We start from the raw sequence: 24,479 nt of genomic DNA on the forward strand, positions 1-24,479 counted from the left end.
AGGGAATCCTTTATATTAAAAATAAATTAGAATTAAAACTCAATGAAACCTAAGTTTGAAAGAAAAGTGTCTCATATTCTCAAAGTTAATAGTATCTGAAAGAAAAGAGAGTTAGATTTGACCTTGGTGTTTAAAGATCAGATGTACATTTATGTGTGTGTTCTTAATCCTTGGAGTGACTCACTTGCCTGTGAAAGGCAGGGGGTCGAGTCCCTTCTATGTCACATTGACCCATCTGAGGAGAAAAGGAAAGAAATTGGAATATCATTCTTCTTCAGGGCCAGATAAATACAGATGTAACCTACTGAGTACTTTTTTAAAGATTATACCAGCTATATTAATTCCAAAAGGCAAGTTTAGGACACAGAGGAGGGTCTGAATCCAAGTAATTCCCTCAAAGATAATCCTATGAGAGGCTGAGCAATCTTAGAATTAGAAGGCAGAATGAGGAAGCTCAAAAAGTTTTTCAAGTTTTCAAGATTCAAAAAGATTTTCAAGATTTTTTTCCTGAACCTTTTTCTAAGCCCTTTGAAGGAGACTGCATTCTTGCTTTTGTCTAACTAATAAAGTACTGTGAAAGTGCTGGCAGTAAGATACTGTAAAATATGAATAAGGGAGCTTGACTTTTGAGGTCTTGATTATGATACTTCAGCTTTCCAAGATGCAGAGTGGGAACTCCCTACCTGTCTTTAAAAAAAAAAACAAGCCAAACCCCAAAAAACCCCAAACTCAAGCTCAAATTCTCTAATGAAATATTCTGATTTTCATATCAAAGTAGAATTGCTGTCCTTTAGGTATGAACAGAACCATACTGACCTGGCTTCAGTTACTTCTTAGTTACAAAACAATATTCTAAAAAAATCATGGTAATTTATTTCCTAGATGCAAATAGTATTTGCTTAGTACTTAGGATACTTGCCTGTGTGGTACTTTCATTCTCGATTGGTAACATCATAAGCTTTGTGTCAGCATTATTATCATTAACAGTGTTACATTCCTAATACCTAGAACAAATTGGAATTGTCACCAAAAATATCAATTTGTCATCAAAATATGAATACTAGAAAGTACATTAAATGTAAAAAGAATTTTCATGCTAACATCATTTCCCAGGAGCACAGATGCACCAAAACACTCCCTTGCAATGACTAAGCGGTGTTTGGTGAGTAAGGCACTTCCTAAGACCTGAAGGGCCATTCTAATTGCAATTTCAGACTTGCATTTTGCCACTCTTACACAGTTGTAAGAAAGATTTATATTGGTATTAGATAGCATTTCTTAATGTTTAGCTTTCTAGTTTTCATCATACAGCAGGGGTGAGCACAAATTAGTCACCCCTAGCTGCAATCTGAGCATCTGTGCCTCAGTCACCGGAGCTGTATCTGTTTTATTTGATTTCTTCCCCTCTGCATTGATTATATTTTCTTACCTGACTGCACTGTGATCAATTGCCATCGCGTTTCTTGGATTAACTTGGATTTCTCATCTTTTCCCATTTCCTTTTTTTTCTATTCCAGTAAGTGCTTTAAAGTTTTAAATGTTTAAATAGAGCCTCTTTCCCATAAACCCTGGAATTTGCCAGGATCTCTCCTTACAAGAGAAGCATGGTCTAATGGTGAACAACCTGAGAGATGGACATTGCTGTGTTTTTATCCCAGCTGATTTTCTTTTGTGATCTTAGGCAGGTCTTTAAAATACCTGCCAGGAGAGCTGTGAGGATTAATTGAGCAGACAAAATGCTGCGTAATGCTTAACATTGTCTGACTTTAACAATCAGTGTACATTTAGTGCCAGTCTTGAAAACAAAAACTGTGATGTTAGTGGGTGAAATTGTTGGATTTGGGGGTTTTTGAGTGATCTTGCCTGTAGAATGACAATAGGATTCTTGGCTCCAGCCATATAAATTCATAGTTGCACATACTTCAGGGAAAAATCTGTCATTTCTGTTTCTCCTTGGCATTTTTTCTAAAACTTCCTGTCAGTCTTAGAGAAAAATATAAATTTGTCTGGCTTTGTGAGGATTCATGTTGAAATGAATTTCAAACTTGTTGCTATCCATAGTTCTGGAACAGAAGATGGAAAAAACAATATCCAGAAGAAAAATATGCCAAAAATGATGTCTAGAGAAACAAAGTAGTATGTAATGCTGTTCATTTTAAATTGTAATCATTTCCACATAAAGGATATTGTAAAAGAAGTATTCGAAGTGTTGAATTTTGTCAGCTTGTTAATAGTCAGATCTGACTTCTTTTTCATAGGAGTTGATTTCTCTACATCTTTAGTGTTTATCTTATTTTTATTACTCTGTCATACTTCTCTGTAATTGCATTATTTTGACTTAGTTTTTCTTGAATATGAGTGGCCAGATCTTGCATTGTTTCATTCTGATTAGGACTTTGTATCCTGACACTGCCTTTCCTGGCAACATCTCACCCAGAATATCCCACTGTTCTCTGTGCCACATCACAGTGATTGCTCACAGTCATCCTCTGATGCACTAATTACACCCTCTTCTTTCTCCTCATTTGTAATTTCCAGTCACAGGAATTCTTACTCTATATGGATGACCATGCACTTCATCTAATTTCTTTCTGTTTTTTGTTATTGCGGAGTTCTCTGCTCCCCCTTGGTGTGGAATACAGTCTTTCTTTGTGCTAAGAGCTTATCACAAAGCTAGTTTCTCTGCCAAGATCACAAGGGAAAATATTAAATATGTCTCAAGGCAGCTACCCTTACAGGAATTACCCTTACAGTTTCTCTCTAGCCTGGTATTGGAATTGTTTCAAAGGCTTTCTCTTTAACCACAGTAGAAATATTAAGTGCACATATTCCAAATTTTCCTGTTAACTATATGCATGGATCTTAGATGTTACAAATCATACTGAAGCATAAAAATGCATTGCCCTACAGTAATCAGAGAAGTCTCTGAGAGGTTCTAGATGTTCTTCAGGTATTTGCAAAACAGCTCCACTCAGTCCACTGTGCCAGCACAAGCCAAGCATCACATTTAAGAAAACATCTCTGCAATTGTTACTCACTTCCAGTCTGCCCCCGGTGTTACCAGGGCTGTGATTTGGAGGTGCCAGGGCTGGCATGTGTTTTTAAGCACCTTTCAGTAGCTGAACAAGCCAGTGTTAGTGACTGAAGTTCAGGTTATGGCATCCATATGCACTCTGAGCTTTATCTAGTCAGGTCTGGAGTACTGCCAAGGATGAAGCATATGCAACCCCTTTTGACAACCTGCTCCAAAGCTTGGCTGGTGAGCCATTCTGAACTCAGGCTTGCCTGAGAATCATTATAATCGTTTTGGTGTGTTGTTGCTTGGGCCTGATGTACTTAAGCTAGCATGCACATTATTGTTTTAAGTATCTGTGCCCCTGTGTCCTGATTTATATGTAAAATACATAGCCCACACAGAAATTTGACCAAGTTATTGGCTGTGGACTGACAGTGGGGCCTTTTAGTAACGATATTTGAGTCTGAGCACATCTTCAGTTCATATTTCCCAAGGCAACCTCCTGCTTCTATTTGGCATGTGATTTGGGAAATATAAATCAAATTATTTGGCAAACTATTTTTCTGATGTCATTCACAAATGAAGCAGATGTTTAAATGATGCTGTTTACCTTAATAGTAGTATAAAAGGTAAAGAAGAATCCCTTTAAAACTAGTCCCTGAACATTTTTTTCTTGAGTTTCAGTTGAAGCTGAAACTTTTGGAAAAATTGTTTCTGATGTCAGTGGGAATGAGATGGGGCATGTTTATAGAATAAAGGCATTATGTTGGCTGTTAGTGATACAATGTGTATGAATAAAAAGGGTTTATCTCACTGAATGTTCAGAGGTTTGCCTGAAATCACTTTCAGTATCCTTTCTTGTTCTCTATACAGTAAACTATGTAATTAGGGAACATGTTATACAGCAAATCAGTTTTAAAAATTGATTTTTAAAGCATAAAAGAGGCAGTGACTGAAGTGCTGCCAGGCTCTATCAAATACTCACATGTATTATATTGTAAACATAATATGGTTATAGTGTATGTTGTCATAATAATTGGCAATGGTACTGGAGGCAGTCATTGAGTGCTTTGTTCATGTGGTAATAGATGACAAGGGCTACAACATTTGTTGGCAGCAAAGTTGTTTTCCTATCTCTTTCTCTTCGTAAATTGGTTTCAGAATAGTTTTGTGGGTTTTTTTTCCAAACTGACTGTCTTAGGATCCAGATGGCTTTATCTCTTTTTAATGAGATTTGGGATATTTTCCTTACAAGTGGTGTTCACTCAGTGCTGCCACAAAGGCTGCATTCTTCATTTTTCTTAAAGCATGGCACTGTGATGTGAGAGGGAAGGCTCAGCAGAGACCCTCAGCACAGAGGGGTGGATTGAGACTCAGTGGGATCCAGGTCTGAAATATAGCCTCAGTCAGGAAAGAACATAAAATACTAGTCTGGAGGCCAGCAAATGGTTTTAGGTTTGTGGGTAGGAATAGCCTAGTTAGTCTATGTAGGCTTGATTCCATGATCCTAACTCAGACTAGCCATATTACTCATGTCCAGCAGGCTGACATGGGATGGGAACTATTCCTTGTGAGTAACTAGAAAAACTGCCCTATCCATTTGCAAAGGTTCTGAAGGGGCATTCAGAATAGAGAGCAATTGGGAAATGGCCATTTTCCTGCAGAAATGCCCAAAGGGGTTTTTTTTCCTGTTAATTGCTGGACTTTCATGGGACATTACCCTCTTCAAATTATTTCTTTTAAGATCCAGACCACCTGTAAGACAGGGCTCTGCAGGATCCTTAAAGACAATTTGTGGGGCATCAGGCATTCACAGTAGGCATTCATTTCAATTGTAAGGGAGTGAATTTCACCTAACACAGGTTTAACAGCTGAAAAAGGTTGTCTGTGCCAGCATTTCACCTTCCAAATTCAGGCTATAAGCCTCAACTTCAGATTCTTGTTAAATCTGCACCAACACACAACCTGTGCATCACCATGCTTTTATCTCTATGTATATCTTTTACTTTTTGACAGTTTGAGTCAGCTCTTCCTGACTTCAGTTACACATGATGTAGTGATGTTCTTCTACCCTTTTCAGGCTCCCATGCCTTCCATTGGACTGTTTAGGTCCCTGTCCTGCTGTCCCTGTGTCATCATTTTCTGTCTCATTTCACATTGTGCACCACTCACTGTCTCAAAGCCCATTTGTGTCTTGTCTCCATTCTCAGTGTCTTTGGACTTCCAGCTGCAGAATGTTCCACCTGCATGTATCTCTACTTCTGCCAGCAGGACAAGAGTTGCAAAACACTTCTACAAGGATGTCTTGTTCCTACAAACAGACATAACTTTATTATGTCTTGTACTGATGTGTGGGGTTTGCCTTTCTCTGTTGTCTGCATGGGCATTCTGTGTCTGTAAAGCTGCTGCCAAAAATCTGAACCTAAGGCGGGGATTGTCTAAAGCTCTCACTCGATCCATAGCAATATCTCAACAGTTTCCACTTAGAAAACAAACAAATTAACACTATAGTGTTTTCTCAACATTGTAAAGATTTTATTTAGTGGGGTCTGATGTAATTGTAGCATTTTTTCTTACTGATATGTAGCAACAAGTGCATGTGTAAATTCTATTGCACAGTGGCTTCTCATCTCAGGTATAATCATTGCAAACTGCAATTGCCCCAGGTGCTTTTCTCATCAATATTCTGATTGTTTGTTGTGTGACTAATCTGTATTTAAAAACAATATTTACTCACACAGAATTATTGATTAGGACATGCTAACAGGTCCTCTCCCAGTGGTGCTGTGCACAGTAAAAGGCATGCATTGGCTGCATGGGATCAGCACAGAATCAGAACAGGAACGTTTTCACAGCACACAAGGAAGCTGAAAATTGTTTTTCAAAACCACAATGAACTTTTCTTGGTGTACTTTACACCTTGTGAGGGGAAATCTTCATGCAACAGTGTTCAGTACTGTAACTGGGGCTGATTTAGTTTGTACTTTAACCAACAAAAAAGCCCTGATATCTGCACAATTTTCTTTTACTCTTGTCCAGTCTGCTGCTTTAGCAGTCAAGTTTTACAAACCATGAAAAATCTTACAGGTAGGGCTGTACTTACCCACACCCCTTAGTCTGGGGGAAATGGCAGAATCTGATAGAGAGGTTTCTGTACTGGAGAAACCAGAAGTTGAGTCTGTTTATGTCCTCTACACTGGAAGATTCAGAAAAGGGTAGTTTTGCCATTCCTGAGATTCTAAGGTGATATGCTTGAAAGCACACAACAACCTAGCCATAGGAAAATTGCCTCTCAAGGTGTTTACCAGCTTTATCAAACCTTGTAGCAAAGAAGGAGAGCGCAGACACAGCTTTTCCTTGATGAGTCATCTTATTTATTACAATTCTCTCATTTGATAAAATTATTTGCAAAGAGGCTTGAAGCTCTTCTTTTCTTCTTCTAAAAGTAGCACTGTTTATTAGAAAATGGAAATATCATGTATTGCCTTGTATGTGTACATCTTACATGAGAGATCATGTAAGCTGCTGCTTCTTGCACATTGATAAATTCACACCTGTCTTGTTCTGGAGGCTGCCCAAAGAAAGGTGCAGAGTTTGTGAGCATGAATTGGGTGCTGCAGCACTTTGGAGTCATGCTAAACTCTTTGTCCTTTGTAATACCCTACCCTTTACACGAGTGCTGTGGAAAATGTTGGCTGTCATCCTTTAAACAGCATAATGTTTGCATTTGCCATGATCATCATCTCAGGGCAAAGTTCAGTAGGTTGAGGAAGTGTTGTTTAAGTGCAATTGATCTAAAAATATATCAAAAGGAAGGCTACTGTATATGAACACATCATGGAGAGGCTTTATATAGGCTTCATGATATCTGTAAATACATAAAACAAGGAAGCAGCAGCCTATGGCATGGTTATTTCTGGAAAAGAGGAAGTTCTGACTGTTGTTATTATCATACCATGCACAGAGCCAAGCAGTTGCTCCTGAAGAAATTGTGTGTGGAATTAAGAACCCCAAAATTAGAACCATTTCCAGAGAGTTGTGAACACTGTGCTCCAGATCTTGCCACTGCAAATCAATGGCAAATCACATATTAATGTCAATGGGATCAGGCTTAGGATTTCCACTTCCCTGCACCCTTTTAACAAAACCCTTACCTTTCCAGGGAATACCTGTTCTGAAAGGAGCCTGAGGACCTGATAATCTTTAGTGAATTGTGGCAGATCTCAACAAAGAATATTCCAAAATCAGTAAAGTGGTGTGTTTGTGTCAGCTCAATTCTTCAGACAAAGAGATAAAAATATATTTACAGTATCTGCATGGGGAGAAAAAAAAAGCAGGAAGAAACTACTAGGTCAGTTAGTTTGCTCTCTGTGTCACAGGTCATTATTACCCAGTTACGTCTGTATGGATTATTTTATGTTCAACTGTGGTGCTAAGCAGGCAAATACACGCTGACCTACAACACTCAAAAACTTATCCAGCCTTGAACGGAAGAGGCCATTGCGATTTCCCATGGTAATTTCAGCTATAAATAACTTCTTGTTTAATAGGCCATGTTTCTACATGAACTTTGTGTTTACACTAAGTAACCATTAGGAACCAGCATTTTCTGTTCTATTAAGTCAAGCTACTTAATAATGTTAACACAAGTCTTTTCTTCAAATATGTCACTAAGAGATTTTCATCTTCAAATAATTTTGTCTCCTTCTTTTATGTTTAAATTCTATTTTGAAAGCATTCTTTCTAAACTGTGCAACTTGCTGTGGTGATTCACAGCACATTTCACCAGTGAAAAAGCTGGCATTGCTTTTTGTCTATACATACAAGGAATGTATTAAGACTGGTTTTTAGTTTGGATTTTTTAGCTACAATGTCAGCTGTTTGTCACCTGTAATTCTTGGTACTTTTTAGACCATGTGTTTTCCAGGGAGAAGACTTGGCTAGTTGTAGAGCTTTTATTTCTATTCCCCTTGCAGTTTGCTGTATTAAGACATGTTTAATTAGAACTGGCTTAGTTTATTAAGTGCTTCAAATTGTTCTGCATTAACATCTTCATCTTTCATCCTCACAGTCTTATTGATCTCACAAACCATGGATGCACATATTTATTTTCTTCTCGTGAAAGCCCTGAAGTTTATGTTGCAAGTCTCCATTCATTATTACTTTGTTAGATCTTTCAGTTTTCAGTTCATTTAATACATTTTACTGATAGTGTTGTGCCAACATTCATAATGAGAATGTCATACACTATTAAGTCAAGTGCTCTCCACAGATACAGTGCAAATATACAACTACTTTCATCATCCAAATACTTGTCTCATCAAACAATGCAAAGACTTGTTTTACAAGATCTGTTTGCCACAAAACTGGGTTCACTGGGATGATATTAATTATATTCCATCACTTCCATTCTTCATTAAATTTGTAACAGCTTTATTACCTGGAAGGAAGGTCAGACTCACTGTCCTTTAGCTCTGAGTCATCCTGCTGGCCTCTGTTATTATTGGCACAACATTAGCACTTTTTCAGTCAAATGGGATTTCCCTGGAATGCCTTAATTTAGTAAAATAAACATGATTAGCTCTCAAGTCTTCTCTGTCTTAGTTCTTAGGTGTGAGGTAGATGAATTGGCTGACTTTAAAATGTTGATTTCTAATGCATGTTGTATAACATCCTGCTTGGTCACCAGGGGACTGGAAAATAATTAAAGTTCATCATGTGACATAAGAACAGCTGTCCAAATATGGAATAAAAATATTTCTAAATATGTCTGTCTCTTCTGCATCACTATTAAAAGTTATATCATTTCTATCTGGCAAAGGGTTTCTATAGCTGCTAGGATAAGTCATGATAAGTTTGAGGGTTTTTTAATTCTTCATGTTACATTGGTGATGTCAGCTGTGGACTTTCTGCTGATGTTTCTAACTTATTGATATTTTTCCCTTTGTAACTTATAACTCATAGGGATTATTACTGTTTATCTTCATTATTATATAGTGCTTTTTATTATGAACTTCTGCTTGCACTTGAATTGTGAAAGAAAACAGCATTTTTAGGCAAAATTACCCTTCCCTGGACTATGGAATTACAAATTCATGACCATCCTAAGATTTCTTTAAAAAACTTCTCACTTCTGACTTTCAGTTCAATTGCAGCCATAATTTTAATTACTGTGATAGGATTCTGAACTTGCAGGTTACTGACAACTGCAGCACATATATCACACTCATGTCTTTATGCAACAGTGTCTCCCTCATCTCATCTACTCATTATACATTGTTAGTGTGGTTTGTTGGGTGTTTTAGCACTTAAATCACATTTTAGCGTTTAAATCACATTTGACATCGTTGTACAGTGTTCACTAATAATAATGGCATCATTCTCTTGCATTGGTGGTAATTTCATGATCTCTGGTTCATTACCTCTTCCAATCTCAGTATGTAAAGGACTGAAAAAGTCATATTCTAACACTCTGCCATGCTAGTTCAAGTTTGTCAGAGACTGAGCACGTACTGAGTTTGCTCTCTTGCCAACTTCCTCAGGTGTTGCAGCTGTAACATCCTCCTGCCTACTCCAGCTTATCTCCAATCAAAGATGTAAACACTTGCACTGTCCACTTTTTGAGTTTTGCTGAGAGGTAAGGTTACCACAGGGAATGTATTTCCATAAAAGCCCTGTTAAAGAGGTCTTCCCAAGTCATGCACTTGCTTGTCTGTTATCCATATGATCATATTTACTCTGAGGATAACATCATCTGTTCCAGAAGTGGTGCTGCAAAAGTGAGATTTCAGATGCATTTCATCACAACATTATGTTCTCTATGCAAAATTTTCACCAGCATGTCTCCCACAGTAGTATACCATGAATGTAGAATCTGTGATTCTATCAGCAGAAGGCAAAACTAATTCTTTTTTTTCCCTTATAGTCTTGTACAGCAGACCCTCATTTTAGTTTAGTGCATTTTGCCTCTGTGGCTCAGAGTCCCACAGGTCTGGAGGATGTGTCAGCATTTTGTTCCACACCAGTGTATATTTTTCTTCTTTTAGAATAGCGTGTTGTAAATTAAAAGGGATGATATAAAGAGTGTTGAGGGAGCTATAGCATCCAGCTGGTTTGTAAGTGATGCTAAAGGCTGCTCCCAGGAGTAAAGCACACTGCATGTTTTACAGTGAGAATTCAAATTTAGTCAGCATTCTGAAACAATAGCTGTTCAGAGGTGATAAAGCAAAAATGTGGCTTGGGCATGCCTCCTTACTTTAGTATTTTAAATCAAATGCTTTCCCAGGGCAGGGCCCTTAGCACAGTTCTCCCCTCTGACTTCCTCCTTCCTTCCTGAAATACAATCATCACTGTAGGTTCTCCTGTCTCCTGTACTCCCAGGAAAAACTGTTTCCTTAATGCACATACATTGCAATTAAACCTCTTAAACATCATTTTAGTAATAATTATTTTAGGGATATTCCTGATTAAGCCTGCCAATTAGCACAGACTAGGAGGAAACTAGAAGTAAATAATTTTTTCAGAAGTAAAACATTTTTTCAGTATGTTTTTCTGTCTAGAATAGTCATAGATAATGAGCAGAGGGAAAGACAGTTGGCAAAACTGAACTATACCCCTTCTTTCATGGGTTTTCAGTCTGGTTTCTAACTAAGGGAGGAGAGGGGAAAAAAAACCAAGCAGAATTAGGATGTGCAAGGGCTTTTAAATGCAGGCTTTTATTTTTCTAATTCTTACCTATTTTATACTCTGTTAAAATGATCATCTTACACATACTTAATCTTGTGTTCTCCAGTGATAGAGACAAAAAACTTAATGATGCCTGAGTGTCACACATTTAGCCTGTGACCTTGATGTCATTTGTCCAGATCATGTTGCTAAGGGAATCCTTAGGGTCCCATCAGTACATAAGGACACTTACTTCCTTCTGAATGAAGATCATGGGAGGAGTTTCTGTGATAAACCAGTGCAGTCCTACTGCAGGAGCTGTGTTAAGTTTGACATGATAAATGCAGAAAAAGTCTCAAGAGTCACAGTGGCTGAGCCACAGAGTCTTTCTGAATCCAGACTTGTTTGGATGTTTTGAAAGAGAAAATGAAATTGTCACATGGTTGCTGATTACATAGTGACTGAATTGTTTGAAACTCGTGTGCTTTGGGAGTCTGCAGCTGGGAAATCCCCAGCATGTGACTGGTACAGCTGTGTTTGATAGTGTGGTTAAACTTCACTGCAGGCCTGAGTATTTCACCACATTGCATCTTCTACCTGCCTGTTGCAGCATTCCAGTAACTGCCAAACATTCCTTGTCTTGCAGAATCTGCATCAGGGTTTGCATCAGGAACATCTGAGCTGCTTGAACTGTGCTGATCTTGTGTGGATAAAGCAATGGGGAAACAGAGTCCCAAGTGAGGCAAAGGCAAATTTCTCATTAAGGGTGAACACATTCTCTTTCAGTCATCTGCATTTGTGCCACACTGCCAGAAGATATAAATCAACAGTTAGGAAAAGGGGAACTTCTGCACTTCTGCTTTTCTTCAAGCTATTTTTGTGCTTATCCATGCCCATCTTGTTCCTGTGTTTCATCCTCCTGTGGCATCTTGTCAGCAGTGGACATGGTGTGTTGTTTGGGATAGGAGTTCACAAAATTCCTTATGGGGTTCAGAAGACTTTTTTTTTAATACAAATCCAGTATTCACTATTGATTCCCTGGCTGACTTCTTTTGACCCACTGTGTTGTGGCACTGGGTGGTGCAAACTGCCACCACATTCCCATGGGAAAAGGGAGATGCCACACTGTGCCTCTGAAGTGACCCCTCAGAGGCCTGCAAGACAGGCTTCTACCTATTTCCTTGGAAATTTGGATCATTAAACACTGCAAACCATCCCTGGTGACTTCACCTGATAAGTAGTCAGCCTTTTCCATACTTCTGCCACTCCCTGCAGGTTTCCTAACACTCCGTGGGCTCCACTGTCTCTTCCAGAGAGGAACTCATAGCACAACCTGGTAGCAACCAGTGAGGAACCACCTCTTCTGGAGCTTGGGGCATCAATTTTGTGGTCCCTGGAACACTGTGATCCCTGACCAGAAGAAGCTACTATGAAATAACTGATCTGATTTAGGAGAGAAAAAAAAAATCAGTGAAGCACCAGGTAACAAAGTCTTACATACTGTGAGAAAAATGCACAATTTTCCCACTGTTTGCAGAATATTTGCAGGATGGTGTCCCTTGAAAATATGTTTAGCCTTTGCTTCTCAGATTTACCACATATTTCTTTCACATGTGTGATGTCCAGGCAGCGTCCAGCAGGGCTCTGATATTTCTGCTCGATCTCAACTCTGCTGGTTTGGGGTTTGGAGGGTGGTGCCACTTTAATCTTTTTGCCAAAGCTTTGCATAATATTTAAAATACATTTTCCTCTTGGTGTTTATCACCTCTTGTTTCTAGAGACCAGATAAGGGCTTTTTATCTGATATTAATGAATTATTTCAAAATGCCTAATAGAATGAGATATTGCTAGTAGCTTCCTGAAAGGATTTTGCTCATGTTTAATTTTATGCCTGAGATTTTTCATATGTGGTGGCAAAAACATCTGTGGTGCAATACTGTGGCACATTAACTTTGCCTTCTCTAATTCTCAGTGTAAGTTGTATTTGTTGACAAAGTTCAATCTTGGTGCTCAGGGTTGCTTGTTACCAGCTTTACACTGTAAGGGCCAGAAAGGAAAGTTGTGCATATATGTGTTGTTACTTTTAAAATATAGAACAACATTATCTGCAGATTGGTATATGATATCGTTTATTTTTATAATATTTTTCCAAAAACTTGTCCCTTTGCGAGGCCTTTAGGTATTCTCTGCCTTCACTTCTTTCACAACAAAGAGCAACCTCTGCTTTAGTGGATCTGGTTAAGTAGTCAAAGGGTAGCAAGAGATGACAGAAACGTTTGAGAAATGCAGAGCATGGAATAGGATAAGCACAATAGCAAAAAAAAAATCATGAGATGAGCTATTATTATTCCCCCAATTTGTTGGTTCCTGGTTTCCATATGTTATTAATATTCCTCTGTATTTTGTTTGAGGAAGTAGTCAGATGAAAGGTCACAACTGTTTTATGAAAGTGGGTGAATCATTTACTGAGTCACTGTGTACAGGCAGTGAATGCTCCATGTATTTGTGACTTTGCATTCCTCTATTAGTTTGCCATCTGTTCTGTGGAAACCTAAATTACTAGAGATGAAGAGGGCTGCAAATCAACGTAAACAGAAATGGTGTTGCAATAAAGCTTGATGGACTTGGACAGGAAATTGCCTAGTTCATTTAAATCACACGCTCAGTGAAAATTTAGGCTGCATCCTCCCATGAATATTTGAGATAAAAGTGAGATGAGCAGGTATTTTCTAGGCAGAAGTAGGATGCACAGTCATGCCCAGTGCTTTGGTCGTGAGGTGGAGAATGTGCTCGCTTCAGACTTTTGTGATCATATGCAAGGGCTGTAGCTTAAGCATGTGTTGCCTCCCCAGATTCACACTAAAAACCCCAGTTGGGTTTGGGGTCAGGGTCTCTGTGACATCTCATGTGACCCAGAACAGCAGTTTTGCTCTTGCTTTCCCATCACTGGCACTGGAGATGGGGAAATTCCCACAGCTGAGGTCGGACAAAGACAGAGAGGGAAAAATCACATTGCAGACAAAAATTCAGAGAAAAATAACCACCAAAGATTGCAATCAGGATGATGGAAGGGTCTGGGTTAGTTCTGTTTGCTTTTTCTCTAAGATTGTCCAGGGGCAAAGTTGACACATTTTTAAATGTCACATCTGCTCAGTCATTTGGCAAACATGCCCACTTCTGTTACCACCAAAGTGTATAACGTGGTGGGATGGAGGCAGCCTCACGTGCCTCACCACAGTCACTTGACAGGATGAGCCACACAATATGAATAATCAGAGTATCTTGTCTTTCTTTCTTTTTTCCCCCTCCGACAGAGACAATTTCATGCTGGTGGGAAGGTGCTGTGCTGGCAGTTGTGGGAAGTGACACGCTGTCCCTGAGCAGGCACCGCACACGTGGTCACACCGCGCTGATCCCGTGCGTGTGCGACACTGCGCGCTTCCCTCATCCTCCTGGGACAGCAGCCTCATTGCCACGTGGAAAAACAACCTTTAGGGCTGAAAAAGTACATCAGGCCAGCTCAGGTGTTTGGCCTTTGTTACCACACCTTCTTGACAAGACTGGCAAAACTTTAAAACTGGAGAATTCCCTATAATTTGAGCCAGAGCGGACAAGAGTCCATCTTATCAATACTGATGCAAGTGTGGCCCATCTGCTAGAGGTACTACCTTTTACTTGAGGCAACAACTATAATTCTCACAAATCATGTAGGAGAAAGCTTTAAAACTGCCCAATACAGCTGCAAGTGCAGCCATGATATGGGCAGGGGGCTGCATGGGCATTAGCAATCCATGGCTGAGTACTGCTGCATGGAGTGAAGCAAAGGGGGAAACAGTCCTGCTAGAAATGGAGGTGAATCTGCTGTAAACTACTTGGAATCCCAATGCAAATTTAGGATCCTATCTAGGAAAGTACTGCTGATCTTCTGTATAGGACTCAAGCAATTGAAAGGTAAGCAATTTCATTGATACATTTCTGGAGTGAGGCCTGAGTTTCTTCTAAATGACAAGTTTAATTACAGCTCCTCTGCTCTGACCTTTAGTTGGCTTTCTGTAGGCATCCAGGCTTGCAAGTTGTACATTGTACAAAGGCACTTCGAGTTTGGTTTTCTCTTACTACACCTACAAGTGGAATGCCAGTTTGATGCACTCAGAAATGAAAATAAACACTGAGCAGAGCAAGCAGAAGCACTGTGGCACATGAGGGTTCAGTATCACTTCACTTGTCAAATGCCATCCTGAATTTTTTCCCTGATTTTTTTTAAACAGAAATAAGTCTAAATAAATGTATTTTTCAGTCTTTTCGAGTGATAAAGGATTAATTTATGTGGTACTGAGAACATCTTGTAAGTTTTACGGTGCACATCTTTGGAATTACCTTACAACATGTATTGAATATTGCTTCATTCTAGCGGCCACTGTGTTTTCTGCAGCTAAATGAAGGCTTTTAAAGCCTGATTGGAAATATGAACTGACAAAACAGTGAAGAGAGAGAATGTCTTTGTAAAATATCTGTAACTATTTACCTTCAAATGTGCAGATATTATGCAATATAGGATCATAAATGTTTTATCCCCTCTTGATAGACATGGAGCTTATATCTTTTTGAGATCAAAATGTACAACATGCAAGAGGGAAAACTAAAACTAGAACTGCTGATTCTCCCTAAGTATTTTTTTTACAATTATTTGTATAAAATCTCCTTTCCTATGACCATTTAAAGCTGTTTCATGTGTGACTGTATGCAAGGGGAAGAAGCATCTGGGCTAAAAAGATGTGTTTGTGTGTGCTTAAATATTCCATCATTAACTAGCACCTAGTGAGGTGCTTTCCTGAAATCAGGAGGTTTTACTGATGGCTTTTATTTCTTGTAATTATATGTTAAAGAAATGGTTCTGTGTTGTAAAAGATACTGAAGCATGTCATCAGTTCTGGGAATAATTAGCAGAGGCTACTTGAATATTTGAACAAATTGTACTGATGGGCAATATTAAGTCATCTTGCTGGGGAAGCACGTATGCAGAAGGAGCTGGGATTGAGAACTTAAACAGAAAAACCACAGAGTGAATAGGAAGCTTATCTTGGGTAAGAGTAAAGAAAAGCTGAGCAAGAGCTCCCAGAGCAGCATCCTGCTTTACCCGCTGGGGGCACGTTCAGCTGTCTGATTTGTTTGATTCTCACACAGCTGGGAAAGATCTGACCCTGTAAAAGGCTTGTTAGTTTTATCTTGAAAGTAGAGCTGATAAATAAATTGGGAGGAAAAAAAAAACAAGCAAAGAGTAAAGTCAGTTGTTGTTTCTGCCTTCTCTGTGTGGGAGGTTTCTCACCCTTCAGCTGGAGTGCAAGTACTCAAGGAGGCTGAGTACCTGGAGCTGGCACAGCTGAAACTGTGGTGTGGAACACAGCCTGGAAACAGTGTCAGACACCTCCTGAGAGCAGTCAGGAGGATGGATGGAAAGGCCCTGTGCTTTCAGCAGCAGAGCTACTACAGAAGAGTCCCACTCCTTCCCATTCCTCTGCTGTGGCAAAGGCTGATCCAGGAACCTTTACAGCTGTGCTGTGAGTGATGGGCTGAAAAGCCCAGTGAGCAAGGTGGAAGTGGAATGCTTTGAAATTAAAAATTAATACCAGCTATTAAAACTAACAGTTAAAACTAATTATTATTTGGGAACTTAATTAAGCAGCACTATTTTGGAGTTCAGTTCTATACCAGTATCTTTTAACTGGAAAAACCACCTGAGTTTTGGCGAAGCGCTCAGGTTAAAATGTTAACAGCTGAGTAGTTTGACTGGTGCCAAAGTCAAATGTGTTTCCTCAGTGATTAATGATCAGGCTCAGCCTCCACGAGAATGTGGTTTCACAAGCCCTTCTTTCTTTCTCACAGTAGTGTCCTCTGCATGTCACTCATTCCTGCCTGCTGCCACCATCACCTACATATTCACTTGTGCCAGTGTCACAGCTGGTGGGACTGCACAGTGAGTTAGATTGGGAAGCCAATTAATTCTTTCTAAAAACCTTTTCTGGGGGAAGGAGAGGTTAATTTTCTTCAATACAGTTCAGCATGTGCCTGTACCAGCTGTTGTCCTGGCACAGGTAAGGTTGTGATGTCAGGTGAGAGTAAATTGGAGGGACCAAGTTGTTAAAGCCAGCACTGTTACTGGGATTTTGTGAAAATACACCTTGTTTTCGTGCAGAGCAGCAGGAAAGAGGATGTAACCAACTCTTCTGGGAATTTCTGGGTTACATGTGGTTATTTTGCTCCGAACAGAGACTTAGCTCGTAGTGCCTATGGATCCCCATTCAGATCTCTTTTTTTTCTGTAGCAGACTGAACAGAAATCACCTTGCTTCTAAATTCTGGAAGAGCAGGCTGTGCTGGAATGGAATGGATGTGACTTTATTCACCGGTAGAGAAAGAAAAAAACCCTAACCAACCTGAATTTTTCTGTATGGTACTGTTGATCTTTGGTGCAGTCATCTCATGTCCTTTCCTCCCCTGTTCCCTGGGCACTGCTGGCACAGGAGAGGGTGCCAGTGGCCTGTGGTGCCGTACAGATGTGTGTCCCTTCCAGGCACTGGTCTCAAATTTGCCTTTTTTGTGCTGTAAATCAGCCCTCCTGGACTGCAGTCTTCTTGACTGCACAGCCTGTGCACTCCTTGCCTGTGTATCCCACAACCTTCCCTGAACTTTAGTTCCCTCTGGTACAGAGGTTCCTCACCTTCCTTTTTCCAGGTGTAGTACAGTAAGATTTTGCTCTTTATCCAGTGCTTTCTACTGAGAGTTCTCATAACTAAGTGTGCACCTCTTCATTTTTTACACTGAAAAATAGATATAGGTGATGGTAGCAGTGGAATACAATCACAGCCTGTTCTCCATCAGGGTTTACAATAGTTAAATAGCTGTCCTGGCTTCAGTAATCTGCATTTTAACCATTCCTTTTGGCAGCTTGATTTGCTTATTTTTGTGTTTATATATCACGTTTCTGTGGTATGTGAATCCAACCAAGTCCTGCTGTGTGCCTGCAGGCATCTTGCACTGCATACCTGAGACCACACTCGCCCATATCACTTCTGTTTTTCCAGTCCCAAGTTGTTCCTACGCTGTTGCTGCTGGAGCACACAGTGCTGTCCCTATGCAATGCAGATGGATACCTGCTCAACCCTGGGATGTGTGAAGCTCCCTTCACCTGGGATCTCGGGAAACAGGCTCAGAGTCAGAAATCAAGAGGAACCTGCCTGTTCAGTGACGTGATTCAGAAACCTGAGTGGGATCAGGGTTGTGTCATGTGACACAATGAGAAGCTAATGATATTAAAGGATAAAGAACAGTAATTATGCCCTTCTGTTGTAATTTTATTATAAAAACTCATTGATGCCTTCAGTGTCACTATAGGACACGAAAGAACACAAGCACACCACCATTCTCAAGGTGAAGGAAGAAAGAGGTAGTTTATTTTCTGACTCCAACATTTATAGTTTTCCAAAAGTGACAGCAGATTGGAGGGTGACAGTGACACCTCTCCAATCACACTGGACAAACCAACAGTCCTTCAACTTTCTCCTCCTCCATAAAGGAAGACAAAACAATGGGTTATTTACAGAAAGTGTGTGATAAAGTTCACTACAAGAATGTCAACATCAGAAGGCTTAGAAAATCTTAAAAAAACAGGGTGACACTTCAGTTCTGAGTATGAGCTGTTAACTGGTCAACTGTCAGAAGCCTTTCTCCAGATTTTATTCAGTTCTCAGGCAGTTTTCCCATCTTCTTTGGCCTGAGAAGAGGACCAGGAGGGAGGTTTTAGAGTCTGTGCCACGCAGCAGTGCCAGGAGCCTCCAGCACTCCTCTGTGAGCCCCAGGCTGGCAAAGCAGCAAATCCAGCTCTGCCTGGCCCTCACCCTCACAGCCGAGGTGGCTGTGTTTATGTGGATGTCCCAGTAAACCAGCAATCCTTCTGGGCCTAGGATTTTGTATCAGGAAAGGTCGATGTTCTCTGCTCCTCGCCTGCCTTCAGGAAGCCCTTTACCTGGAGTTTGCCGGATTCCCACACCGGGTTGCACGCAGCGTTTCCCTGACGAGGGTTGTGTTCTGCCGGGTTGTGTTTCCCTGCCGCAGATTGTGTGTGTCTCCCCGCCGGAGGCTGTGTGTGTCTCCCCGCCGGAGGCTGTGTGTGTCTCCCTGCCGGAGGTTGTGTGTGTTTCCCTGCCGGAGGTTGTGTTTGTTTCCCCGCCGGAGGTTGTGTTTCCTTGCCGGGTTGTGTTCTGCCGCCTTCTCGCGGTCGCCGAGCGCTCGCAGCCTTCGCTCCGAGGCAGGCATTGCCCTCAGCGCCGCCCTCAGCGCTGCTCACGCCTTAACGCCGCCCCTGAAGGGCCGTGCCGCTGTTCCGCCTCTGGAATTGTTGCTGGAAGTAACAAAAACGTTTAGGAAGAAAGTCTAGAGGAGAGCCGCGAAGGTGCTGGGAGGGTCGGAGCGCCTTTCCCGTGCAGAGGGAGACGTGGCTGTTCAGCCTGGAGAAGGGAAGGCTCCAGGGAAATCTCATTGTGCCCTCCGGAGCTTCGAGGGAGCCGGTACAAAACAGGGAGAGCAGTTCTCTACCTGAGAACTGAGTAAAACTTTTTACTGGGGCAGATAGTGATAGGGCAAGGATGAACAATTTTATACTGACACAGGAGGGACTTAGAATAGATATTAGGATGAAATTCTTTAGCGAGGCACTGGCACAGGTTGCCCAGAGAAGCTGTGGGTGCTCCATCCCTGGAAGTGTTCAAAGCCAGGCTGGATGGGGCTCCGAGCAACCTGGGATAGTGGGTGGCATCCCTGCCTGGGACAGGGGGATTTGGCATTAGATGATCTCAAAGGTCCCATCCCAAACCATTTTATGATTCTATGATAAGTTCTTAACAGAGGGACTTTGTAACAAAACTGATTCGAATTAAGACTTGGCTAAAATAATTCAGTTTCAGGTTGTTTTTTTTTTTTTTTTGTGATAAACAAGTACTGGGACTTTGCTAAAATAATTCAGTTTCAGGTTTAGCTGGCTGTCTCAGCAATCATTTTGTTGTTCCTTGAAGTCAGATGGAGGAAAATTTGTTGGAAAAGTACAAAACATTAAGTCAAGGGATCTGAGTTATTGCTCTGTTTCAACTGTAAAGTGTTGATGAAACTTTGGATGTAGCTTTTTTCCTGCCATTTTCTGTATGGAGAATGGGGTGACAATAACAGCTACTTTATCACAGTGTTTGATTGAAACAAGGTCCTCAGTGCAAAGATTATGTGGTGTAAAAACCAGTAGGACATTTCCCAATAGAATAGGACCCAAGTTCTTCCAGAGAATCCTGTCTCAGGAGTTGTATTTTCTAAATACTTGTACAAAATCAGGGTGTCCTCATGCCAAATATGGATCACTATTTTAAAGTTTTTTGGTAAATTCTTACTGGAAAACAGAAGAAAACTAAGGATGTAGGCATATAAGAATGTTTTCGTGTAGGCATATAAGAATGTGTTTTTCAATATGTTTAGACCTAAGGGACTAAATAATTGATTATTAATCAGTTGTTGATTTAACCTTTAAATTAAAAAATATTTTGCAATAATTAAAAAGTAACAATAAATTACTGTCTGGTATCCATCCCGCTGTAGTGATGTATAGTTAAAAATTCTACCAAGTACCCTCCTGATAATTAATAACTCTTCTTATAGAAGAAAATACACATGCTCTTTTCTGCACTCCTTCAGAGGAGTAAGTATAGAAATAAAGAAGTTCATAAGTATTGTCTCCAGCCGGTGTCACTTTTTTCTGCAACAGACCAGTAATCTGAGGAACTTTATATCTCCAGAGTACAGCAGTTAATGATTTTCATGAGTAAAGACAGATAAAGAGGTGTCTCTGGCTTTGTCTCTCTTTTCAGAGGCAGTTCAGCGCTCAGCAGATGGACAACTTTAGTTCATTTGAGTGTAACAACTGGGCAGCAAATTTAGCACTGATCAAAGGTGATTTGAGGGGTGGCACATTTATGCTAAATGAGTTGGAGCTCAGTGTGTTGCTATAAAATCCTCTGTGATGGATTTGCTGTGGAGGAAATGGTGGGAATGCCATGGCTGTGACTGCCCAGACAAAGCACATCCTTCTGTGCCCCAGCAGAGAGCTGCCTGCCGGGCTGGCTGGGGCTGGGACAGCCCCTGACATCCAGGGCTTGAGCCACTGAAGAGTTGCTTGGACTTCTGTCACCATCATATTTTCTGAAAAATCCCCTTGCCCAGGATTCTTCTCCTGGGAAGCTGAGAAGCCTCGGAGAAAAGGGAAAACAATATTATCTCATTTGCTTCTCCTGTGCTTTGCTGCTTTGGAATGTGGTTGGAGATTGTTTATCCAACATGTGAATTGTTTTTACCTAATGACCAATCACGGTCCAGCTGTGCCAAGGCTCTGGAGAGAGTCACGGGTTTTTCTTTATTACCTTTTAGCCTTCTGTCTGTATCCTTTCTCTATTCTTTAGTATAGCATAGTATAGCATTCTTTAATATAATATAGTAACATAAAATAATAAATTAGCCTTCTAAGAACATGGAGTCAGATTCATCATTCCTCCCTTCATCCAGGGGACCCCAAAAATACCACAGACTTCAATACACTCTTCTTCAATACACTTAAGGTTGGTGCTTCCTTACTCTTAAGGTCCCTTAAGAGTAAGGAAGCACCCAAGATTCATAAATGCTCATGAGCAAAAGGAATTACAAAAGTCTGCAAACAACCAGAAAGTTTTATTAGTGAATTGCACACTTGGCAGGGAAATTGGTGTGTAGGTCCCTGACCTAGTGTATAAGCACATGGTGTGGGTTTGGGATAGAGGGCTGGGGTGAAAGGGAGGGAAGAGATTAATTAAAGAGAGGAAAGGAGACAGAAAGAAATCACCAGTCCTGGTTTCAGCCTTGACTCCTCTCCTCTATTAGTTACTAATAATTATTGGGTATGTCAGTTTTTTTCATAAGCAGCAAATCCTGATAATTTTGGCTCATTCCATCATATTATCTGGTTTTACCCCATTGACTGATGCACTTTTCTCTTTAAAAGCTCTTTAAACACATCCCTTAACTGTATTCCTAACTCCACATCCTACGTTGTTGTCAATGAAGTCAGCAATTGCCTGCCTTTAATTCTTCTCTAAATATGGAAGACCTAACCCATTTCCTACTCTTTTCATATCAATCTTTCAAGTTTGTAAGGGTCAAGCCTTTTAAAAAATAATTACTTAACATGTAGCAGCGACAAAGTTGATTTTTCCAAATAAATAACTTCTAAATCAATATTGCTAATATTTACTAAAAAAAATATAACCCTGTTTCCCTTTATTTTCTTCATCTTGTCTTCAGATTTTTGAGTTTATAAGCCCTTTTGTGGTGGTTTAGATTTCCAAATAAGCCATATTTTTATGGAGAAGACATAGTTTAGATATGGCAGGAAAGATATGGAATTTTTAATGATAAATACTGTAGATACTACTAATTTCTACTAGTAAAGTTAATAATTTGCTTCTCCTTGCTCTTACATGAAGATGAAACCACTTAATACTAGGATTTTCAACCGATTCTCTGGAATTTTTATCAGTATTAACTGGGAGGTCTATTTACTATGCATATAAAAATAAGTAGTACAAATAGAGTTAAAGTTAAATAAAATATTTGAAGAGAAGATAGTAGATGTGAAAAATACATGTCTGGATGGGCAAAGCACTGGAATGAGATCCTGGGCTGGCACAGAACATTCTAGCTTCATGGAAGTTAATAGACCTATCCCAATTCGCATGTAGAGTTCAGAAACGAAATAATGAAGAAAAAGGGAGAACCAGGGGTGGGACTTTGGGAACGCAGTGAGGAAGTCTGTAGGTTGCATGAAAAACGCACAGCAGAGATTAAAGTAGCGCTTCAGCCACTGGAATATTTTTTCCTCTGTTTCTGTATGTCTGGTAGATGGCTCATAAATGTTTTCTTGTGCACGCAGGGTCACGGACTGGCTCAGACGGTGGCAGAGTTTGTCTCCAGCTCTGTTCAGAAGTGCACACGGATGGAGCAGCCGCTGGATGTCCCTCTTGCTCCGCTTTCCTGCACAAGGAGCACCTTCGGGAGGGACGAGCCTGCAGCTAGGACAGACAAACGGGGCAGTGTGGGAGCAGCTGCTCGCTGCTGCCCAGCTGGCTGCGATGATGTGACACAACTCTGAGCACAAGAGATGGTGAGGTGTCAGCAAGAGTGACAGACGAGAAATGCGGTTTTCTTCCATTACAAGAGTACTTTTTTTCCCACCCCATTCTTCTCAGCTGTGCTCTGTGTCACTCTACCAAACCTGCTGCCAATAACTGAAGACTATTTGAAAAAATTTATAGAATTTATAATGCCTTTCTCAACAGTTACCATATGTAAGCAAGTTCTCTGTTAGGCTGGATGGAAGAAATGCACCAGGTTCTTTTTTCATGCCAGGGGGTTCTGGCCCAGATCAGTTTAGCTGGGAGCACCTTCATATAAACAAGATTTCACCTTTCTGGAAGAGTCTGCACTCTCTGTTCTGAAACAGAATTGAGAGACATACCTTCAGAACTTCCAATGAAATCCTGCTCTGAAACAGTGGGTGGGCATTAGGAGAGAATGTTCGTTACCTGTGTGAGTCAAGGGTACAGGACCAGGCTCTTTATGTTACTCAGCTGCTGTGTTGGAAAGGCAATGGAAATTATCAGCCCTTGTTTGTTTGAGGCATCAAAAATACACAAATGCAGCAAAACTCTTCAGAAGCTCTGTGGAGGCTGGGAACCTCAGGGTGTCTGACTTGTGTAGAACCAAAAGGTTCTGCTCTGCTGCCTAGCACAGAGCTCTCAGGGATGGGAACACAGGGGAGAACAGAGAGGTGCCTCACACAGTGCTTTCAGAAGGACCATGAGGGTGACTGCAGGGAATTTGTGTTTCAGTGATCTAGCTAGGCTAATATGGGAATTTGGGTTAGGTTGGAATGTAATAGGGAGCTCAAAGTTTCAAGATAATGTGATAACTAGATCATTTTTTGCATTCCTCAAATCTCCACACTATTTTCAGAAAGTTTCACCTGTATATGATGAAGTATATGTTTCCTTATATTCATATTATATCTTCAATCCTTTAACTTAGAAACCAACTTAGATTACAAATTCTGAATGCTAAAAGTCTGATATATTTCAGGATTTTGATGGATGTTTTCCCTGTGTATTTTTTCTCAGTATATATGAAAGGAGTTACATAACTTGTGACTTTAGTGGTCGGCCAATATTTGATCTCCTCTAGTTTATTTATGTCAGAAATGTTTATACAAAGTGATGTATCTTTGTGTACATTCTTTGTAATCAAAGTAGGATTAAGCTGAGGTCCCGTTTTCCTGAATGTAGCAGGAAAAAAGACAATAGGAAACAGCTCTTTTGGCAGTACCCCAAGCCTCTCTCTTCAATCAGGGCTGGACTCAGAAAATCCTTGCTCTATTTATCTTTCTGTGGTAATTCAGGATCATTCTACAAAGTGTTTCACTGGTTTGGGGTGTTTTCTTACCTACATTTGTAACATTCCTGACTGGGCCACACAATTTTGCTAAAATTACATACACACAATTTTGTGTTTACATCCACATGGCTCAGATGGTTTTTTTATTTGTTTGTCTTGTGGTTGGTGCTTGGGAGGCAAATACCTATTTGTCTGCATCTTCAGCTATATTTCAAACACATTTTCTTCTCTAGGACTACAAACTGGTTTAATTCCACTCCATTTTCTGCTGGGTTTCTCTGAGGCCA

Source organism: Geospiza fortis, unplaced genomic scaffold (assembly GCF_000277835.1).
Source record: "Geospiza fortis unplaced genomic scaffold, GeoFor_1.0 scaffold41, whole genome shotgun sequence".
NCBI classification, from domain to species: Eukaryota; Metazoa; Chordata; class Aves; order Passeriformes; family Thraupidae; genus Geospiza; species Geospiza fortis.